A 21,321-nucleotide genomic window follows, 5' to 3' on the forward strand; every position below is an offset into this window, starting at 1 on the left:
TACCCCTGACATCTCCTCTGTACCTGCTTCCAAACACCTTAAAACCGTGCCCACTCATGCTAGCCATTTCAGCCCTGAGAAAAAGCATCTGTCTAGCCACACGATCAATGCCTCTCATCATCTTATACATCTTTATCAGGTCACCTCTCACCCTCCACCGCTTCAAAGAGAAAAGGCCAAGTTCACTCAACCTATTCTCATAAGGCACGTTCCCCAATCCAGGCAACGTCCTTGTACATTTTGTCTGCACCCTTTCTATGGCTTCCACATCCTTCCTGTAGTGAGGTGATCAGAACTGAGCTCAGTACTCCAAGTGGGGTCTGACCAGGGTCCTATACAGCTGTAACTTACCTCTCAGCTCTTAAACTCAATCTCACGATTGATGAAGGCCAATACACCGTATGCCTTCTTAACCACAGAGTCAACCTGCTCAGCAGCTTTGAGCATCCTATGGACTCAGACCCTAAGATCCTTCAGATCCTCCACACTGCCAAGAGTCTTACCATTAATACTATATTCTGTCATCATACTTGACCTACCAAAATGAACCACCTCACACTTATCTGGGTTGAACTCTATCTGCCACTTCTCAGCCCAGTTTTGCATCCTGTCAATGTCCTGCTGTAACCTCTGACAGCCCTCCACACTATCCACAACCTTTGTGTCATCAGAAAATTTACAAACCCATCCCTCCACTTCCTCATCCAGGTCATTTATAAAAATCATGAAGGGGTCCCAGAACAGATCCCTGAGGCACACCACTGGTGACCGACCTCCATGCAGAATATGACCCGTCTACAACCACTCTTTGCCAGTTCTGGATCCACAAAGCAATGCCCCCTTGCATCCCATGCCTCCTTACTTTCTCAATAAGCCTTGCATGGGATACCTTATCCAATGCCTTGCTGAAATCCATATACACTACATCTATCTTCATCAATGTGTTTAATCACATCCTGAAAAGGCAGCATTATTCTGTCTTCATTGATTCTGGCATGGAATATAAGAACCAGTTTAAGGTGGTGCTGGTGCAGTACAGCAGTGATTTGTTGGTAGCAAAAAAAAACAAATATATATTACTGTAATAGTCACACTTTTTCTCGGGTATGATCAATAACCTGTAACTTCTCTTTTGGAGTTGAGCATCTGAGCCACCTATATCAGGTGGTATTTTTGTGGTGTAAACTGAAGTCTCGAAGGTGCAGAGTGTTTGTGACATGACGAGTATGGGCTGAATCAAGGTGGCATATAACCATATAACAATTACAGCATGGAAACAGCCCATCTCGGCCCTTCTAGTCCATGCCAACTCTTACACTCACCTAGTCCCAGTGGCCCGCACTCAGCCCATAACCCTCCATTCCTTTCCTCTCCATATACCTATCCAATTTTACTTTAAATGACAATTCTGAACCTGCCTCTACCACTTCTACTAGAAGCTTATTTCACACAGCTACCACTCTCTGAGTAAAGAAATTCCCCCTCGTGCTACCCTTAAACTTTTGCCCCCTAACTCTCAAATCATGTCCTCTTGTTTGAATCTCCCCTACTCTCAATGGAAAAAGCCTATCCACGTCAATTTGATCTATCACCCTCATTATTTTAAATACCTCTATCAAGTCCCCCCTCAACCTTTTACGCTCCAAAGAATAAAGACCTAACTTGTTCAGAATTTCCCTGTAACTTAGGTGCTGAAACCCAGGTAACATTCTGGTAAATCTTCTCTGTAATCTCTCTTTTTTGTTGATATTGTTCTTATAATTCGGTGACCAGAACTGTACACAATACTCCAAATTTGGCCTTACCAATGCCTTGTACCATTTTAACATTACATCCCAACTCCTATTCTCAATGCTCTGATTTATAAAGGCCAGCATACCAAAAGCTTTCTTCACCACCCTATCCGCATGAGATTCCACCTTCAGGGAACTATGCACCATTATTCCTAGATCACTCTGTTCTACTGCATTCTTCAACGCCCTACCATTTACAATGTATGTCCTATTTGGATTATTCCTACCAAAATGTAGCACCTCACATTTATCAGCATTAAACTCCATCTGCCAGTGTTCAGCCCACTCTTCTAACTGGCCTAAATCGCTCTGCAAGCTTTGAAAACCTACTTCATTATCCACAACGCCACCTACCTTGGTATCACCTGCATACTTACTAATCCAATTTACCGCCCCATCATCCAGATCATTAATGTATATGACAAACAACATTGGACCCAATACAGATCCCTGAGGCACACCACTAGTCACCGGCCTCCAACCTGACAAACAGTTATCCACCACTACTCTCTGGCATCTCCCATTTAGCCACTGTTGAATCCATTTTACTACTTCAATATTAACACCTAACGATTGAACCTTCTTAACTAACCTTCCATGCAGAACCTCGTCAAAGGCCTTACTGAAGTCCACATAGACAACATCCACTGCCTTACCCTCGTCAACTTTCTTCATAACCTCTTCAAAACATTCAATAAAATTTGTCAAACGTGACCTTCCATGCACAAATCCATGCTGACTATTCCTAATCAGACCCTGTCTATCCAGATAATTATATATACCATCTCTAAGAATACTTTCCTATAGTATAACAAATAGAACTACACAAAATACTTGGGGTGGAGGGGCACAGGGAGCTAATCATTATTACGTAAAGTTGCAATATAATATCCCAATTCAAAGTACACTTATCATCAAAATATATATACTTTATACAACCTTGAGCTTCGTCTCCTTGCAGGCAGCCACAAAACAAAGCAACCCGATAGAACCCAACAAAAATGATCGTTAGACACCCAAGGAGCATAAACATAAGTCAAATCATGCAAACAATAAAAGTAAGCAAATTACATTCAGGCATGAAGTCAGTCATCAGTGCAGCCACGGCCTCAGAAACAAATAAACGTTACAGAGCAGCAACCTGAACTGGCTTGTCCCTTGCCTCTGGCCCCATCACCCTGACCTTACAATGTCCAAACTGTGAAAGAAAGCACTTGCTAAACGATCTCTTTACACACACATACACAATGCCTTGTCATTCTGCTGTCGTTGCACAGAGTGTGCTAACTTCAGTGCTTTCATCCATTATGTTCTAATAATGGGTCGTAAAGGATTGGCCTTATGGTGCCTTTCCCACCATACATGGCAGAATATTCAATTTCTTTAGTAATGGTGGTGTGTAAGTGTATAAATGTTGTTTGTATACTGTATTTAAGGTAGATACTTCTGTTCCTGTTGCTGTTCTGCAACGTTTATTTGTCTCTGAGGCCGTGGCTGCACTGATGACTGACTTCATGCCTGAATGTAATTTGCTTACTTTATTGTTTGCATGATTTCACTTACGTTTATGCTCCTTGGGTGTCTAACGATCATTTTTATTGTGTTCTATCGGGTTGCTTTGTTTTGTGGCTGCCTGCAAGGAGACGAAGCTCAAGGTTGTATAAAGTATACATATTTTGATGGTAAGTGTACTTTGAATTGGGATATTATATTGCAACTTTACGTGGTAATGATTAGCTCCCTGTGCCCCTCCACCCCAAGTATTTTGTGTAGTTCTGTTTGCCATACTATAGGAAAGCTTTGGTTGTGCTGGAGATGCGTGCAGAGGGCATTCGCATGTCACTCGGACTGAAAGACTTCAGTTATTGGGAGATGTTGGATATGCCAGGCTTGCATTTCCTGGATCAAAGGAAACTGAGGAATAAACTGCTGGAAGTGTGAAGGACACTGGAGGCATTGATAGGGCAAAGAGTCAAATCTTTTTCCCATTGTTGGTTTTTTCGTTATGTGCCATGTCCTATATCATGGATGATCACAATCTTTCCACGACCTTGATTGCACTTGGCAAGCTTTTCTACAGAAGTGGTTTGCCATTGCCTTATTCTGGGCACTGTCTTTACAAGACGCGTGACCCCCACCATTATTATTACTGTCTGCCTGGCATTAGTGGTCGCATAACCAGGACTTGTGATAGGCTCCAGCTGCTCATACATTCACCATCTGCTCCCATGGCTTCCCTTGACCCTGATCGTGGTGAGGAGGGGGGTGGACCCAAGCAGGTCCTTGCCTAAAGATGACTTGCATGCTAGCGAAAGGAAGGAATGCCTTACACTTCCTTTAGTAGAGATATATGTGTTGGCACGTGGCCAAGTGGTTAAGCCGTTGGTCTAGTGATCTGAAGGTCACTAGTTTGAGCCTCAGCTAAGGCAGCGTGTTGTGACCTTGAGCAAGGCACTGCGACGACACTGGTGCCAAGCTGTATCGGCCCTTGCCCTTCCCTTGGACAACATTGGTGGTGTGGAGAGGGGAGACTTGCAGCTTGGTCAACTTCAGTCTCCCATACAAACCCTGCCCAGGCCTGCGCTCTGGAAACTTCCCAGGGCACAAATCCATGGTCTCTCAAGACTAACAGAAGCCTATAATCATCATCTTTTAGTTTGTACTCATTCTCCTCCCCCACCTTATTCTGGCTTCTGCCCTCCTTTCCGTTCCAATAAAAGGTCTGAGTGAAACGTTGATTGTTTATTGTCCTGCACAGGTGCTGCCTGACTTGCTGAGTTCCTCCAACAAGTTGAGTGCTGCTCTAGAATTGCTTCTGCAGCCGCTTGTGTTTATGGACATAGGTTGAAAGTAAATTTTAATGGGACTCTTAGGGATAGTTTTATGCAAAGAGTTTTTTCATGCCTGGTTTGTAGCCGATACCAGGCGAGCCAGTAAAATCAGGTACAATTGCTATACTTAAAGAACATTTCGAAAGATGCTTAAATATCAAGGAGTGGAGAAGAGGGGTGATGTAATCCTAACATGGGCAAATACAATTAGTGTGGATTGGCAAAAGGAACTGCATAGATGTGTTTGGCTGAAGAGTGCATTACAGTGAAATATGCCTCTGTAAATCTAGGATTCATTCCACTGGGAAATTAGGAGCACTGCCGAGGAAATAGAATTTGGGACAATGGAGCCTTATGCACATTTTTCAAAACCTAATGCACTTTCACTAAGAGGGAAAGCGCTCTTGCGCAGTTCCATTTGAGATAATCCGATTGCATGCTTATTCGATCCCTAGGTATTTCTCAAACTGGATGAGTGGATTCAATGTCAACATCAATCTCCATTTAAAGAGTGACACATATGATTTATGGATTAGAATAAATTCTATGATAGTACATTTTGCAGAAGTTTCCAATCAAAGCTCATTTTATATAATTTGCTGTCTGATCTTGAATGCCCCACTGGCTGCTGGATAAGAGTTAAACAATCATGCCAAGAGCAGGCTGAAGGTATATTGGAATATCTTGACTATGAGGAACAATCCATGTGCATCATAAAAAAATAACTTTTCTCCTACTTTAACATAGCAAGTCATTTCACTTCTAATGAGACATTATCTGGTGTCTCCACTTGAACCTAGAATTCAATAATTTAAAGTTACATTCTTTGCATGTTGAAAAAGGACAATTATATGTGTGGGAGTTCTCTGTACTTAGTCCTCTCCCTCAGTTTTCTTTATTCTTTATATGAAATACTTTAAATAACAACTTGCTAAATATGTCATGATATAATTGGCAGTTAGGGTAAAGAGGAAGCTAACTGTTTTCCATCTAATTAATACCTATGGAGTCAAAAATCCTATGAGCACATTTGTAAAAGCAAAAGCATTTACTGTAAACATATTAATAATTTAAAAATATTAACTGGCATTTTCAGTCCTTTAAGAGTTAAACTTAGAATTAGCCGACCCCCATCCAAATACTTCAGAAAATAAGGAAAAGAATTAGCGTGTAAAAGGTTGATTTTAAAAACTCTCTTAGTTTCACATTTTATTCTTTGAGTTCTATCAAAGTTTCAATACTTAAATCATGCCATCCTTTCCATAACCAGTTAAATGTTCATGTTCCTGCGTGTGCAGTTGGAATATCCTGTATTTCTCAGTATGAACTCTGTTAATCTGGCATACCTGGCCTTCGGTGGTGCTGCACTGGCAGATTTTCTGGACTTGTTGGATATTATTCCAATTTTTCCTGCACACACAATACTGATTCACTTTGTTCTTAGGTATTAGATAGTCTTTCAACCATATGAATCAAATGAAATATCGTTCCTTTGGGGCCAAGGGGCAAAATGCTAAATACAGTCACACATAGCACATATAGTTAGGATCCAGAACATAGAGTCCCTGAGTGGCAAGTCTGAGGATTGATAGGTTGACATAAAGTATGAATGTTTAATGCCAGAGAGTATAATGTTACTGGCATTGTTATAATCAAACAAACTGTAGTAAAAATAAATGAAACAGCAGCAATGAAAGGTGAAAAGTGCCCAGTGCAGGATGAGAATGGGCCTGTGAGTTGAGGATTAGGGAGGGTACACTGGGTATTTATACAAGGGGTATATGTGTGCTGTGGGTTAAGAAGTACAAACCCCATTTCCAGAAAAGTTGGGATATTTTCCAAAATGCAATAAAAACAAAAATCTGTGATATGTTAATTCACATGAACCTTTATTTAACTGACAAAAGTACAAAGAAAAGTACCAACTTAATTGTATTTTGTAAATATACACAAATTTAGAATTTGATGGCTGCAACACACTCAACAAAAGTTGGGACAGAGATAAAATAAGATTGAAAAGTGCACAGAATATTCAAGTAACACCGGTTTGGAAGACTCCACATTAAGCAGGCTAATTGGTAGCAGGTGAGGTATCATGACTGGATATAAAAGTAGCGTCCATCAAAGGCTCAGTCTTTGCAAGCAAGGATGGGTCGGGGCTCACCCCTTTGTGCCAAAATTTGTGAGAGAATTGTTACTCAGTTCAAAAGGAACATTTCCCAATGCAAGATTGCAGAGAATTTAGGTCTTTCAACAACTACAGTACATGATATTGTGAAAAGATTCAGAGAATTCAAAGACATCTCAGTGAGTAAAGGGCAAGATCGGAAACCACTGTTGAATGCGCGTGATCTTCGAGCCCTCAGGCAGCACTGCCTAAGAAACCGTCGTGCTACTGTGACAATTATAGCCACCTGGGCTTGGGAGTACTTCAGAAAACCACTGTCACTTAACACAGTCCGTCACTGCATCCAGAAATGCAACTTGAAACTGTATTGTGCAAGGAGGAAGCCATACATCAACTCTATGCAGAAACGCCAGTGAGTTCTCTGGGCCCGAGCTCAACTCAGATGGACCAAAAGACTGTGGAACCGTGTGCTGTGGTCAGATGAGCCCACATTTCAGCTAGTTTTCGGAAAAAACAGGCGCCAAGTTCTCCGTGCTAAAGATGAAAACGACCATCCTGATTGTTAGCAGCGAAAGGTGCAAAAGCCAGCATCTGTGGTATGGGGTGCATCAGTGTCCACGGCATTGGTGAGTTGCATGTATGTGAAGGTACCATTGACTCTGAGGCGTATGTTAGGATTTTAGAGAGAAGTATTCTGCCAAGAAGGCAACATCTCTTCCTGGGAAGTCCATGCTTATTTCAGCAGGACAATACCAGACCACATTCTGCACAGGCTACAACAGCGTGGCTTTGTAGACACAGAGTGCCTGTGCTTGACTGGCCTGCTGCCAGTCCAGATCTATCTCCTATTGAAAATGTATGGCGCATCATGAAGAGGAGAATCAGACAACAGAGACCACAGACTGTTGAACAGCTGAGTCTAAAATCAAGCAAGAGTGGACAAAATTTCCAATTGCAAATCTACTACAATTAGTATCCTCAGTTCCAAAACGATGAAAAAGTGTTACTAAAAGGAACGGTGATGTAATATAATGGTAAACATGCCTCTGTCCCAACTTTTGTTGAGTATGTTGCAGCCATCAAATTTTAAATGTGTGTATATTTACAAAATACAATTAAGTTGGTCAATAAAACTATTGAAAAACTTTTCTTTGTACTTTTGTTAGTTAAATAAAGGTTCATGTGAATTAACGTATCATAGATTTTTGTTTTTATTGCTTTTTGGAAAATATCCCAACTTTTCTGGAAGTGGGGTTTGTGGATAAAAATGTTCCAGCAAACCCAGTAAATTTAAATGGTGCACAGACAGAGAATCCAGGATTGCAGATGACCAGAGTTTCACTGAAATTTGCTTTGTATGCATTTGACTTTGGAATTAATTACATTAGGAGGAAGATGTATCCCTCAAACAGGTGCTTAACTGAGAAACGGAGTAGAAATATTTAATAATCTGATTTGTGCCAGTTCCTTCCAAATGGAATTAATTTCAGTGTATTTTACAAAGAGGCACCAATGCTGAGGGACACCTAACAATGGAAAATCACATGGCAATGTTTCCAGCAAGAATTAGAAGGGAATTAATTCATCAGAAAAAGGCAGATGCAAAACCATTGTCTAGAAAATGCTTTCCAATATATCCACACTACTCAGTTTATGAAACAGGTATTTAATTTTATTTTAGAAGAAAAATTTTGTCCAGTTATAATAATACTATTTTTAAAATGATATTTTAATTGTATAACCAAATCACGTGATGAGAAAAATCTTCTCAATCTATATTTTAAAAAATAATATTGAGTACATTATTAATCCCAAGTAGGAAATTCTTTCATTACAGCAACAACATTTAAAAACATACTTAGCAGTGTGCAGACTTAACTGATAATAAAGTACTGAATAATAATATACACAATAATAATTTACCAATGTGCAATAATAATGTACGAAATAATAAAACAAAGACTATTGTACTATGAAACACAAAATGCTGGCAGAACTCAGCAGGCCAGACAGCATCTATGGGAGGAGGTAGTGACGACGTTTTGGGCCGAAACCCTCTGAAACGTCGTCACTACCTCCTCCCATAGATGCTGTCTGGCCTGCTGAGTTCTGCCAGCATTTTGTGTTTTGTATTTACTTCCAGCATCTGCAGATTCACTCCTGTAACTATTGTACTATGATGTGTGTACATCTGTCTCACAGAGATGGACTGTTGTCTATGCTTATTGCATTTGGTAGGAAAGATTTCCTGTAATGATCCTTCTGACAGCAGAGCTGAACAAGGACACTTGGCTTATTTTTAAAATCTCTCTCGCTTTTCTTGTCAGTTTTAGCCATCTTTCTCAGGCTATGTCATACTATCTGAGTATAAGCAACCAACACTGAACCAGTCTAGATATTAATTGCTAAAGGCCAGTATCCTGACATGGTTATCATTAAAAGATAAGAATAGCATACAGTCCAAGGAATTATTTATAATAATGCAGGAGTTCAATGCAGTGCATATCAATATTAATAGAAGGCCTGGTCTTTAATTGTGATGGGGAACATTGTACTTTTCAAAAATTATGGCACATTCCTTTATATACATAAATGGCATATTCATGCACGTAAACTGCAAGGTGCATTGGAGTGATATCAGCAACACAAAATTGATGTCAGTGTCATGAGTTTCAGATGTGAAGACACAGTCCGCAGAATGATGGGGCCCTGAACCCTGATGCTTGCCTCAACTTGATAGGGCTGAAACTTGCGCCTGTATTAACTAAGAGATTGATTTTCCTATTCAGGCCAAGATGGGAAGTCCAACATTGAAGGTTTTGCTTCATTCCTCCTAATGTCCCATCGGGAATTACTGCTTTATAAAATGTCTCCCTTCTAGTTCCACACATGTTTTATGTGTGACTACTTGCAGATAGTTGGCAACCCAGCATTCCATCACACATGGAGGTCCTGGATTACTGTTTGAATTAGTGGCCTGGGCACTGTTTTTGTACCTCGAATAATTTCTCGGGCACAGAGTTACAAGTTGTGGCAGTACCTCAATCAAAGTAACAGCTCACTTCAGGCTCGCCATGCTGGATTGATATCAAGAGTTTGTCTTTGTCTGGTGCTTTCTCCATTTCCAAAAAGCTTAGTGTCAAAAAGTATTTTTGACATGTGATCACTGCCAACATGTTATATCTTTTGTGCAAACAAAGAATGTGTCTGATTTCCAATGTAAGTACCAATGGGAGACGGATTTGCCCTAGGCTAGTGGATAACCAAATACAGAACAAGCACGCTCTTTGGTTTCTATAACATTCTGGCCACATCAGCTGACATCAAATGCTGGATTTCTGTTGGGTAATTTGGGACAGCCTAAGGATTCGGAAGGTAAGCACTCAGTTGTGCATGATCCTGATAAGACTGCACTTGGAGCACTGAGCTCAGGTTTATCATCCTGCTATCGGAAAGATTTTATTAAGCTGCGAAGAGTGAAGAAGAGATTTACCAGGATGTTACCACGACTCAAGAAGATGAACTAGAGGGATATGGGCCAGATGCAGGCAAATCTTGGATGGGGATTCTTGGTTAGCAGGGATCAGCTGGGCTGAATGACCCTATGAATCTATAACAGGCTCTTCTAATCTACCATTATAGATTCTGGGAACTTAAACAGTTTAATCAAGCTTTTGATTATCATAACCTTTTTAAGAAGATACAATCGTGATTGAGGTATTTTTTGAAAATGGAATATCCCTGTTAAAAAGATGTCCGAGCTGGTTTGAATGTTAGGGTAGTGCTCCTTCTCTCAGTTTCTGCATTTGCTATGAGAAATGCTGCAGAGCTGCTTGAAAGTACTACTAATGTAACTGTGGGTCAGAGACAGGTGAGTCACTAAGACACCTGGCTGTCAAGGATCTCCATTTCCTGGTCATTGTCCTTTGCCATGGCAGACTTGACAAATCAGGTAACCTTCACCACTTGGTTGCATTTTTGTAGACATTTTGACAAATGAATATGATAGAAGTGACTGATCTGGAATGATTATAAAGTAAATAGAAATATAATAGTTTTTTTTAGTGACATAATAAAAAAAGAGTTATACTAAGGCCGTTTCCTCAACTATGATAAAAGGTGAATAATCTTATCTTTGGAATCCCACACCTGGTGAGAGGAGAAAATTGTACCACCCACTAACTTTCAAAAGCCGGGAATTGGTTTCTTCCTGATATTTGTGAAATCAGTTGCATTTAAAAGATATCATTTCAATTAACTCAGGAGAGTGTTTAAAACTGACTCAAGGTTTTGTAATCAGGTCAGTTTTTAACTTTACCCCTGAATCAATTTTACTTGGCACCAGTGTGAGTGAGTTATGTTTAAAATAGGAGGCTGATTTGATCCCATCAATTTCTCAATGGATAATTTTGATAGAATTATCCCCTTTATTTTTTCTAGAGACCAAAATGAAAAAGTTGATGGATTAGAATGACTCAAGAGAGTCTAAGGTAATTTAATTTTTTTTCTTCCTTTCCCTGGAGACTAAAACAAATGAATCCTGTTGTCTAGCTCAGATGATAAACAGTCTGAATGGTCCAAGCTCATACATACAGATTTTATTCAGTTTTGGATAAGCTATCCAAGCCCTGTGGTCCAGAACCATCACTCGAAACAGCAACGGGTTTTTTACATTAGAAAAGCAAGGTTTAATGGCTGACTGAGAACATGCAGGTGTTGCTCATGGTGCAGTTTCTCCGATGAGCAGCTGTCAAAGCTGCAGCTGCCAACTACTTATCTGAATGTGGAACTGGACAATGTGATTAATTGACATTCATGGATTTTACTTGAGAGCAGGTAGGGGACGGTAAGAGTTTCAGAGGATAGTGGGAGTTTACTTCTCATTGGTGACAGCTTTCAAAGGTTTGTCACAATTGGATAGAATAAATGCACATTCTGAGCATAAATAAGCTTTAGTTAGCTAAATTGACTTTCTAACATTATGATTTGTTTTTGAAATTCTTGAATTTTTTTTTGTTTTGCCTGAACTAAATTTTCTATGCATCAAAATGCATCTGTGTTTTAATTTTGGAATGATTGAAATTTCCTTTTATTAAAACAAAGTTGAGTTTATTGTCATATGCATGAATACACACCTGTTCAGAATTATTGGCCCATTGTCTACTTATGAGGTTATTGACACTGGTTCATTAATTCTTGGGAAAAATACATCCTTCTCCTGCTCCTGAATAAAATCTGATTCTTCCAATAGACTAGCATAATACTTGATATATTCAATCACACAATGCATTGTACTATTCATAATGGTGCATAGCACAGTGCAAAATCTGTTCTTTGCTTCTATGGACCTACACATGGAAACTGTTGGATGAACTGTAATGATGTTCATTAAAACACAATGTAGTGCATGTTGGACATTATTGAAACAGCAGTGGAATGTGAAAATAGAATATTCCTCAAAGGAAAGCAGACTTTAATAAAAGGATGAATACATTCCTGAACTTAAAGGGAGAATTCTCTTCTAAGTTACAGTCGGAGATTATCGTAATGAATGCTACCATGAAATATCCTCCAAAAAAATATTTGTCTCTTCCAAAGAAGGTGTCCTGATAGCAATCCTGGAGGATCATTAACTTTTCCTAGCTCTGATGAAAGATCATTGGCCAAGGATGTTAACAAACGTATGCAACTGAACTGCTAGCTATCACTAAAATTTTCTGTTAGTATTTCAGCTTCTACAGTTTTTGGCTTTTAATGCTTGATCTTCAGAAATCCCACAACACTGAGAGATGTTATGCCAAAGAGTTCTGCTTCATACTCCTGTCATGTGTCCCCATGGCCCCAGAAGAAACTGGTGCAGATGCTTCACCTGCTTCACTTCCTTAAATTATTCAGGTTCCAATACCATGAGCCTTCTCCCACAGGGCTGTGACTTTAAAAACATTGCTTGATCAACACACTGTACCTGTTTCAAAGCAGATGGAAGGGTAGTTGCTCCAGAACTTAATGCTGGACAACAACAACTTTCTGAGCTTAATATTGAAAGTTCTAAACTATTTTTAGCACATCTCAACAACTTATTTCCTTCCAAATATTTTTAATAATTACACTAGATGCTCATTAATCTAGCCTAATAGGGAATGTATGTTCTTGTGGAAAGGCAATATTAACATATGGTGCTACTTATTATATGAACTACTTGATATGATAAGCAAGGTTATATAATTGTATTATATTTCAGATATAGACTCACCCTCACTGCTGGAAGTTTTGTGGCATACTTCTATGGAAACAATGATTCTGAACAGCTATATGATCTATCAACAAGATTCTCTCATGTTACATTTCACAAGAAGTAGGTGGCACTTCTTAAATATCTAGAATGTCAGTGACAAAGAAGCTACTAAACATTTGATCCGTAGAAGTGATGATTTACAAAATGTGTGATGGATGTAATTGCTAGTTTATATTCAATTGAAATCTGCTAGTGGGTTTATCCAATGGACATTTCACAATCGTTCAGGATCAACCTCAATGGATTTATCTCGATGAAGGACTAATGGCTGTAAGTGACAGACAGTGATAGCAAGAAGGCCATTAGGAGGTGACTGATAAATTCTTGTCTGGAGGGAGAACATTAAAACAACTTCATATAAACCATTGTTTATATAAAGGATTGTGTCAGATTGAGACACTTAAAGCAAATCACTTTTCAGAATCCTGAGTTACTATGACATTTTTAAAGACACTTTAAACAACCTAATAACACATCTGTACCCAATATAAAAATATTTAGACTGTAGATGCCATCTTCTGGCAATTTCATCAAAACAGCTTAAATGTTTTACCATATTTTTGATGAATAATGCCAAATGCTTATGTGTAAGGAATAAAACAAATGTTATATGGTGCCCCTAGACTCTGTGTTCACGGGGTAAGATTACTCATGCAACAACCCTTGTCACGTTTTCCCATGTCATATTTTATCTGGCTGTCTCTAGCAAGGCCCTGAAGGTAATGGACACTTAAGGTTCCCTTGTCTGGCTGGCATCTTTCCTCTAATCTCTCGGCGGCTCAGCCAATCATTACTCATTCTCTTTTCAACTTAACCAGCGCTCAGTGCAATTCCATTGTAAAACATGAAAGAGCACATTTTACAAAGCTCGTCTTAATTAAAGTGTGGCTGAATAGATATAATGCAAGTGGAATTGGGCAAATTTACTTTATGCTGCAAAGATGGAAAATTATATTCCCTGTCACTCTCTGTCTCATATTCTGTCTCTTTCTTAAAATATCTCTTTCTTCCCAATTTCCCCTCTCCCTCAAACTCATTGTAGCATTGATCGGCTCAGAGGAAAATTGATCATCATTTAGGGCTACTAATCAAGTTAATCATAGTTTTAATTGTCAAGTGAAACGGCATTAAAATTCAAATAATTTGAATGATCCAAAGAGTTTTTTTTCTTTTATGACCTCTGATGGTATAATTTATAAACCACATCATCTGCAACAGGTTTTCCCTTATCTATAATCCCTACTTCAGCTCCACAACCTCAGCTCTCTGTGTTCCTTCAATGGCTGTCTGCTGATCAAACATTGTTTGCTTCATCCATATTATGGGGCACAGCATCAGACAGCTTATGCTGAATTAGGTACTACTGAGGAAGGAGTCCAGATCCAGTGTATGCTTGAACACTGCTTAGATCCCATCTATTCCCATCACATCATGCCACAAAGGGAAATATTCAAGACCATTGAAAGATAAATGTATTACTTAATAATTTAAAAACAGTTTAAAAATATATTTAATTTGATAATTCTAAATAAAAATCATACTAGAAGACACGTAAAATATAAATATTTTTAAGTTTACTAATTTTTTTAAGTATGCTTATTACATTTCAATCAGCCCATGGGGGATTTGTTATCAGGTCTACATTCAGAAGTTCAAAATTTTAGTTTCATACCATATACTTCCATTTCATGATATCTCACAGCACCAAAGCTCCTACCTTTTAGCTCTGTCTAAATAAATGACTTATATATCAATTGTCATTTAATCTTGCCCACCAGCCCTACTTCTTGAAGGGTATTTTCTAATTACTGGTCTTTTGTCCTTCACTAGTGTAAGTCAAACTTTCACTATACGATTTTACATTGCACCAATTATTCTCATACTTTATCAATTAAAGTACTTGAGGGATCTCTAAACTAACACATTGTAAGTGTTACTGCATACTAGCATGATTGCATTGTGCAGCATAGATCTTTAGCTTCTAGAAAACTATATTGTCTTAAAGGAAATGCTTAAGAAATTGGAAAGAAAGAAATATTCATTCAGTGGTTTGGGAATAGCAATTTGATGTTATGTGTGCTCACCTTGCAAGACAGAAAGATTTTTTTAAATATAATATGTCAGTCTGATTGTGTTGGTGCAATGGAAGTTAAAATAAATCAATATTCCTTTCAGTGTACATGCATCGACTGGAGAGTGAATTTCCAGTGGTTAACACCATGCTGAATTTGTGTACTACAGCTCCTGTAATCTAGTTATTCGTTTTGCTGATTTGATTCCAGCTATATAGAGTGTCTCCTGCAACAACCACGTAGAGCTACAAACAGTCTACATGAACTCAAAATTGGAAATGAAGTCTGTCAAAGCCATTGAACATCTTTCGCAAGTATGAGAATTCTTCTTCTGAAGAAGAAAAGTCTAAATAATTTATTAAACCTAGTTGCAGGTCACACCTTTGCACTCATGAAAAGTAGTCTTTGGAGGACAGGGGTAAGTAAGTTGAATCAAATGCCAGGATTGTGGTGAAGATTGAACTAAGAAACTGTTATGTGCATAATGCTATCAAATCATCTGAGCTATTGAGAATAGCTTTGGGGCGGCAGGGTAGCGTAGTGGTTAGCAAAACGCTTCACAGAGCCAGCGACGCAGGTTCAATTCCTGATGCTCTCTGTAAGGAGTTTATATGTTATTTCTGTGATCACTTGCATTGCCTCTGGGTGCTCTGGTTTCCTCCCACAGTCCAAAGACGTCCCAATTGATCGGTGAATTGGTCATTATAAGTTATTCAGTAATGAGGCTAGGGTTAAATTAGGGGTTGCTGGTTGGCACAGCTGGAAGGGATGAAAGGGCCTGTTCCATGCTGTATCTCAATAAGTAAACAAGTCAATATTAATAATAATTTGAATGATGCTTTCTTTAAGAATTGCTCTTGGAGTCCCCAGCCAGCAGTGCTCTTGGGAAGCTATGGTGTGCCCAGTTTTCATCCAAAAGAACTTTAAAACACAAAAAGAATCTCAAACTGCTATGCTACCTCCAGAGAAAAGTAATTCTATAAAGAATCCAAGTTATTACAGCTCTGATGCCAAGATCTTGTCTGTCTATATCTTTAAGGAAAAGTCCTCATCCAACATCTTCAAATAAAACAGCAATTAAACAAAAGCCATACTTCTGTGATAAGTGTAAAATTCAGAAACAAAAGTAAGTGACCTCTTTCTAAGTGTCAATCAGTTCCTCTTTAAACATGGAGCTAAAGAAACTCCAAACAAGCAAAAGAATATAACTATACTACAGAGTGGCTTGCTATAGGCTGTTGCCCAGAGCTGAGCATTGTCATGCAGGCAGAACCCTGGTGAAGCCCAAATGTTTTCTCACAGGGCACAATGGGAATCAGTCAGGAACTTTATATAAATCATAAGGGAAGTCCAGCAGTGATCCAGAAGTACCTCAATGGCTGCAAAAAAAAATAAATGTGACATGTGAGCTCCTGGTGAAGTAGAATACATAGAAAGGAAATGAGAAACTATACAAAAAGGAGCAGTCTTATATAATTGCTATCCACGTCACGTAGAAACTCACAGTAAGAAGATGCAATATTTTATGCGGAACCTGCAGGCAAGCTCTGGGGCATGGAGTAAGTTGGTTACTTTCATCTATTACTGTGCAAGTAACCTGTAAGCCCATTATTATCGTCAAGATTGATGCTGGAGGCCTGTTCTGTCTGATGCAACCAGACACTCAAGGCAACTGATGGATGGCTGGCTAAGTGGGATTTCACTTAGTTATTTCCTCTGTAGGCATCACCAGGCTGCAAAACTATTTCCAGAGGTGATTGAAATTCTCCTTTGAACCTGGAAGTAATTGAAATTTCCACAGCTCGTTCATCAAGTATTGGTACTGCACCAAAAACAAAAAAAAACCCCAAGCAGAACAAAGTCCTCTGCTGGCAGCTGAGTTCAGATCCCAACGGCACTGAGATCTAGGTTATTCAGTACTTAGTAAGATGAAGTGGAACACTCGGTGATGGGATCAGCTGACTATCAGTGGTGATCTCAGAAGTTAATGATTTTCTGTATACTGTTCGGTCTGGGTCCGTTGGGCCTGAGTGGGGCAGGGTTTTATTCCAGGAGGAGACAATGGGCCCTGGTGCATGTCCAATGCTGGGTAAGGATGGTGGTTCCAACCTCAGATGAAAAGGTTTCATAATCAGGGTGTTTGAAGCATACAGTGTGGCAACAAAGAATACTGTCAAAATATTTATCACCCGCATTAAATTGTTTTCATTTCATTCTCGCTACCATGACACCAGTGAATTGAACCAAGTTAAACCAGAGGTTTATATCATCATTAACATGTTCACCCCATTAACCCCTAGCAGCAGATTGGCTGTCTATTCCTGTCAAAGGATTGGTGCTGATTTCCTAACATGCTTTCAATCTCCGCACATCAACCCTCCCATTCACACTGGTGTATGGTGACATTAATTTTCACCTCAGTGAATCTACCTGGTGGACAAAGTCCTCCCATTCCTGGTGTAAACTGAACTTTTCCATTTTGCTTTGAGGTCGAGCAGCTATCTTATTACCTTCATACCCCTGCTTTACCACAAAAGACCATGGATAAAGTCAGAATAATGATTCAGTCATTTAGCTGATTTCAATAAAACAGGGGGAGGAACACAGGAGCAAGATAAAATGGACAAAATGCTATGGTCCAAGGAATAACCTAACCTATTCAAACTTTCCCTATAACTCAGGTCCTCAATTCCCAGCAACACCCTTGTAAATTTTCTCTATACTTTTTCAACTTTATTGATATTTTTCCTGTAGAAAGGTGGCAGGAACCACCGTCAATACTCTAAATTAAACCTCACTTCAGCCCACTCCTTTACTCAGTACATTGATTCATGAAGGCCAGTGTGCCGAAAGATTTCTTGTAGCTAATAAAATGACCACTGAGTGCATTTCTCCCATCTGACCTTAAACTTATGCCATCTAGTCCCCAATGTCCTTGCCTTGAAAAAAAACTCAAAATATCTATCCTATTCATGCACCTCATAATTTTGCAAAGCTCTATAAGATCACCCGTCAACATCCAACGTCCCAGTGAAAATCAACCCAGCCTATTCAATTTCACCTTATAAGTAAACCTTTCATTTCAAGCAACACCCTGCTGACTCTCTTCTGCATTCTTTCTAATGCTACCACACCTTTCCCACAGTGCAGTCTCCAAAACTGAACACAACTCTTTTCCATGGCTGCTGCCTGGCTTGCTGAGTTTGTGTGTGTTGCACAATACTCTATGTGTGGTCTGAACAATATTTTGTACAGCTGTATCATGATGTCTCGTTTTATTTTTAATGCCTCAGCCTATGAAAGAGAGCAAACCAAATGCCTTCTCCACCATCTTAATGAAAGAAAATCTCTCAGCATTATGAGAGAATGATTACCCTATAGTCTCACTCAGCCTTTCCCTATCAACCAGCACCATTTAAATCAGATCATTTGATCTTTCATCTCAGTTACCATTTACAAAAAAAAATTCTGATATTTGATTTGATGATAGTAACATTTTAGATGGAGTCTATCCCTTATAAAACACATCAAAATAATCTGCAGACTGAAATGGAAAGATATACATTTTGCTGTCCTCCTGCACTTCAAACATTGCACAACATTAAACGTAGACTCAGCAAAAAAAAAGTGATGCATCCAAGGATTTATTGTGGAAGATGTGACATTCCAATCAGATAAAGCATCATAGCTTCAACTTGCTGTGCGGCCGTTCAAGCAAAACCTACAGCAGTGGAAAGTATTACATAAGTGGTCTACAAACTCAACGCCCGCAATTCACTATCTTAAGAATGATTCCATGATAGCAAGGAACTGTGCGATTAGTTCTTCAGTACCCATCAAAGCATTGCTCAGCTTCTAGAAAACAGATGCAAAACAAATGTAAGAAGCAGAAACCCTATCAGGTACGTATCTGGCGTGCCAAAGTTCCTGCTTTCTGGCTACATTTGAGGAATAGTTGCAATGTGCTGAATACTGCTTATTATAAATGTTAAGGAAGAGATACCATCTTTTAGCCAAGAGTCAACAGTAAGATCAGGAGCCCCAGATTTAGATAGCCTCTTATTGATACTGCTGCTAAAAGAAAATGAAAATATGGAAAGGAAAGCTTACCACAACTTGACGATATGCAGTAAGATACCTTTTTACATAAAATGATGATGGTTCAATCTAATTTAAGTCTGGCTTTCCACTAAGTTTATCCTTAATAATATGCTTGATTTTGATGTATTTGAATGGGGTACTACAGTTGCATGGGGTTCTGGATAAGTTTGTCTCGTTAAAGTAGGGAACAGATGGTAGGGTGAAGGAACCATGAATGACAAGAAATGTGGAGCATCTAGTCAAGAGGAAGAAAGAAACTTGAGCCTTAGGAAGCAAAAATCTGACAGGACATCTAGAGAGTTACAAATTAGCTAGAAAGGTGCTAAATAATAGACTAAGGAGAGTTAGAAAGGGGTATGGTAAGGTGTTAGTGAGTAAGAAAAATCCCAAGGTGTTCTGGATGTATTTGAAGAACAGGATGATGACTACAGTAAAGGTAGGATTGATCAGGGATTGAAGAGAAACGTGTCTGGAGTCGGAGGAGGGAGTGGAGTCTTTAATGAATACTTCCTCATAGTAATCTTACCTGGTTACTACAGGAAGCGAGGGGAAAGATTGCTACGCTTTTGGCATTGATCTTTGCCTCCTCACTGGCCACAAATGTAGTACCAAAAATTAGAGGGTTGCAAATGTTATTCCTTTGTTTAAAAGAAGGAAATAGTGAATCATGGATCAGTGACTCTTACATCAGTGGTGGGCAAATTATTCGAGAAGATTCTTAGAGAACAGATTGACAAGCATTTAGAGAAGTATAGTCTGATAATGAGGTTAGTGGTAGATCCTTTGCAATGTGGAGAAACGGATCTTGGTTGGAGTCCACATCCACAAAGTTGTTGCACAAGTTGATAGGGTGGTTAAGAAGGCATGTGGTGTGTAACCCAACCTACTGTCAAACAAACACAAAGTGGGTGCTGTTGTAGTGAGGCAGACTGACCTCTATGTTGCTTGAAGAGGAGCTCACACTAGACCATCAGGAAAGAATCTCTCCAGTACCATCACCGACCACATCAATTCTGTAAAACTCCCATCCACTGCCACCAAGCATGTAGTTCCCTTACCCCACATATCTTGCTTCTACCTCCTACCCAAGAACCACAAAACTCACTGCATAGGTAGGCCCATTGTCTCTTTCTGCTCCTTCTACACTGAACTCGCATCTCCATACCTTGACCCTCATTCTATCCCCTTTAGTTCAATTCCTTCCCACCTATGTCCATGACATTTCTTACACTCTTCATCTTACGAGTAATTTTCAATTCTCTGGCCCTGACCTCCTCATTTTCAACATGGATGTCCAATCCCTATACACCTCTATCCCCATCAAGAAGGTCTTAAAGCTCTCCACTTCTTTCTCAATAAAAGAACCAACCAGTTCATTTCTACCACCCCCTCCCCTCGCCTCCCATCTGGCAGAACAGGTACTCACCCTCAAAAATTCATCCTTCAGCACCTCCCACTTTCTCTAAACTCAAGGGTTATGCCTGTCTTTTCATTGGTAAAGTAAAACAGTCCATGTTCCAAGCCTCGCACAGTAATGATCCCCCAATTCTTCCTCTGCTACATTGACAACTGCTTTGGTGCTGCTTCCTGCAACCATGCTGAGCTTGTCAATTTCATCAACTTTGCCTCCAACTTCCATCCTGCCACTAAATTCACCTGGTTCATTTCTGACACCTCCCTCACCTTTTCCAATCTCCCTCTCTCCATCTCTGGAGACAAACTGCCTATTAACATCCTTTATAAACCTACCAATTCCCATAGCTATCTTGACTATACCTCTTTTTCCTGTAAAAATTCTATTCCCTATCCTCAGTTCCTTCGTCTCCACCACATTTCTTCCTAGGATAAGGCTTTTCTTTCCAGGACTTCAGAGATGTCTTCCTTCTTCAAAGAATAGGGCTTTCCTTCCTCCACCATTGATGCTGCCCTCACCTGCATCTCCTCCATTTCCTGGACATCCTAACAGTGACAGAGCTCCTCATGTCCTCACTACCACTCCATAAGCCTCCACCTCCAACACATCATTCTCTGCAACTTCCATTGTCTCCAAAGAATCCTATCACTAAACATACCTTTACCTCCCCCATATTCTCTGCTTTCT

Source organism: Hypanus sabinus, chromosome 6 (assembly GCF_030144855.1).
Source record: "Hypanus sabinus isolate sHypSab1 chromosome 6, sHypSab1.hap1, whole genome shotgun sequence".
Taxonomy (NCBI): domain Eukaryota; kingdom Metazoa; phylum Chordata; class Chondrichthyes; order Myliobatiformes; family Dasyatidae; genus Hypanus; species Hypanus sabinus.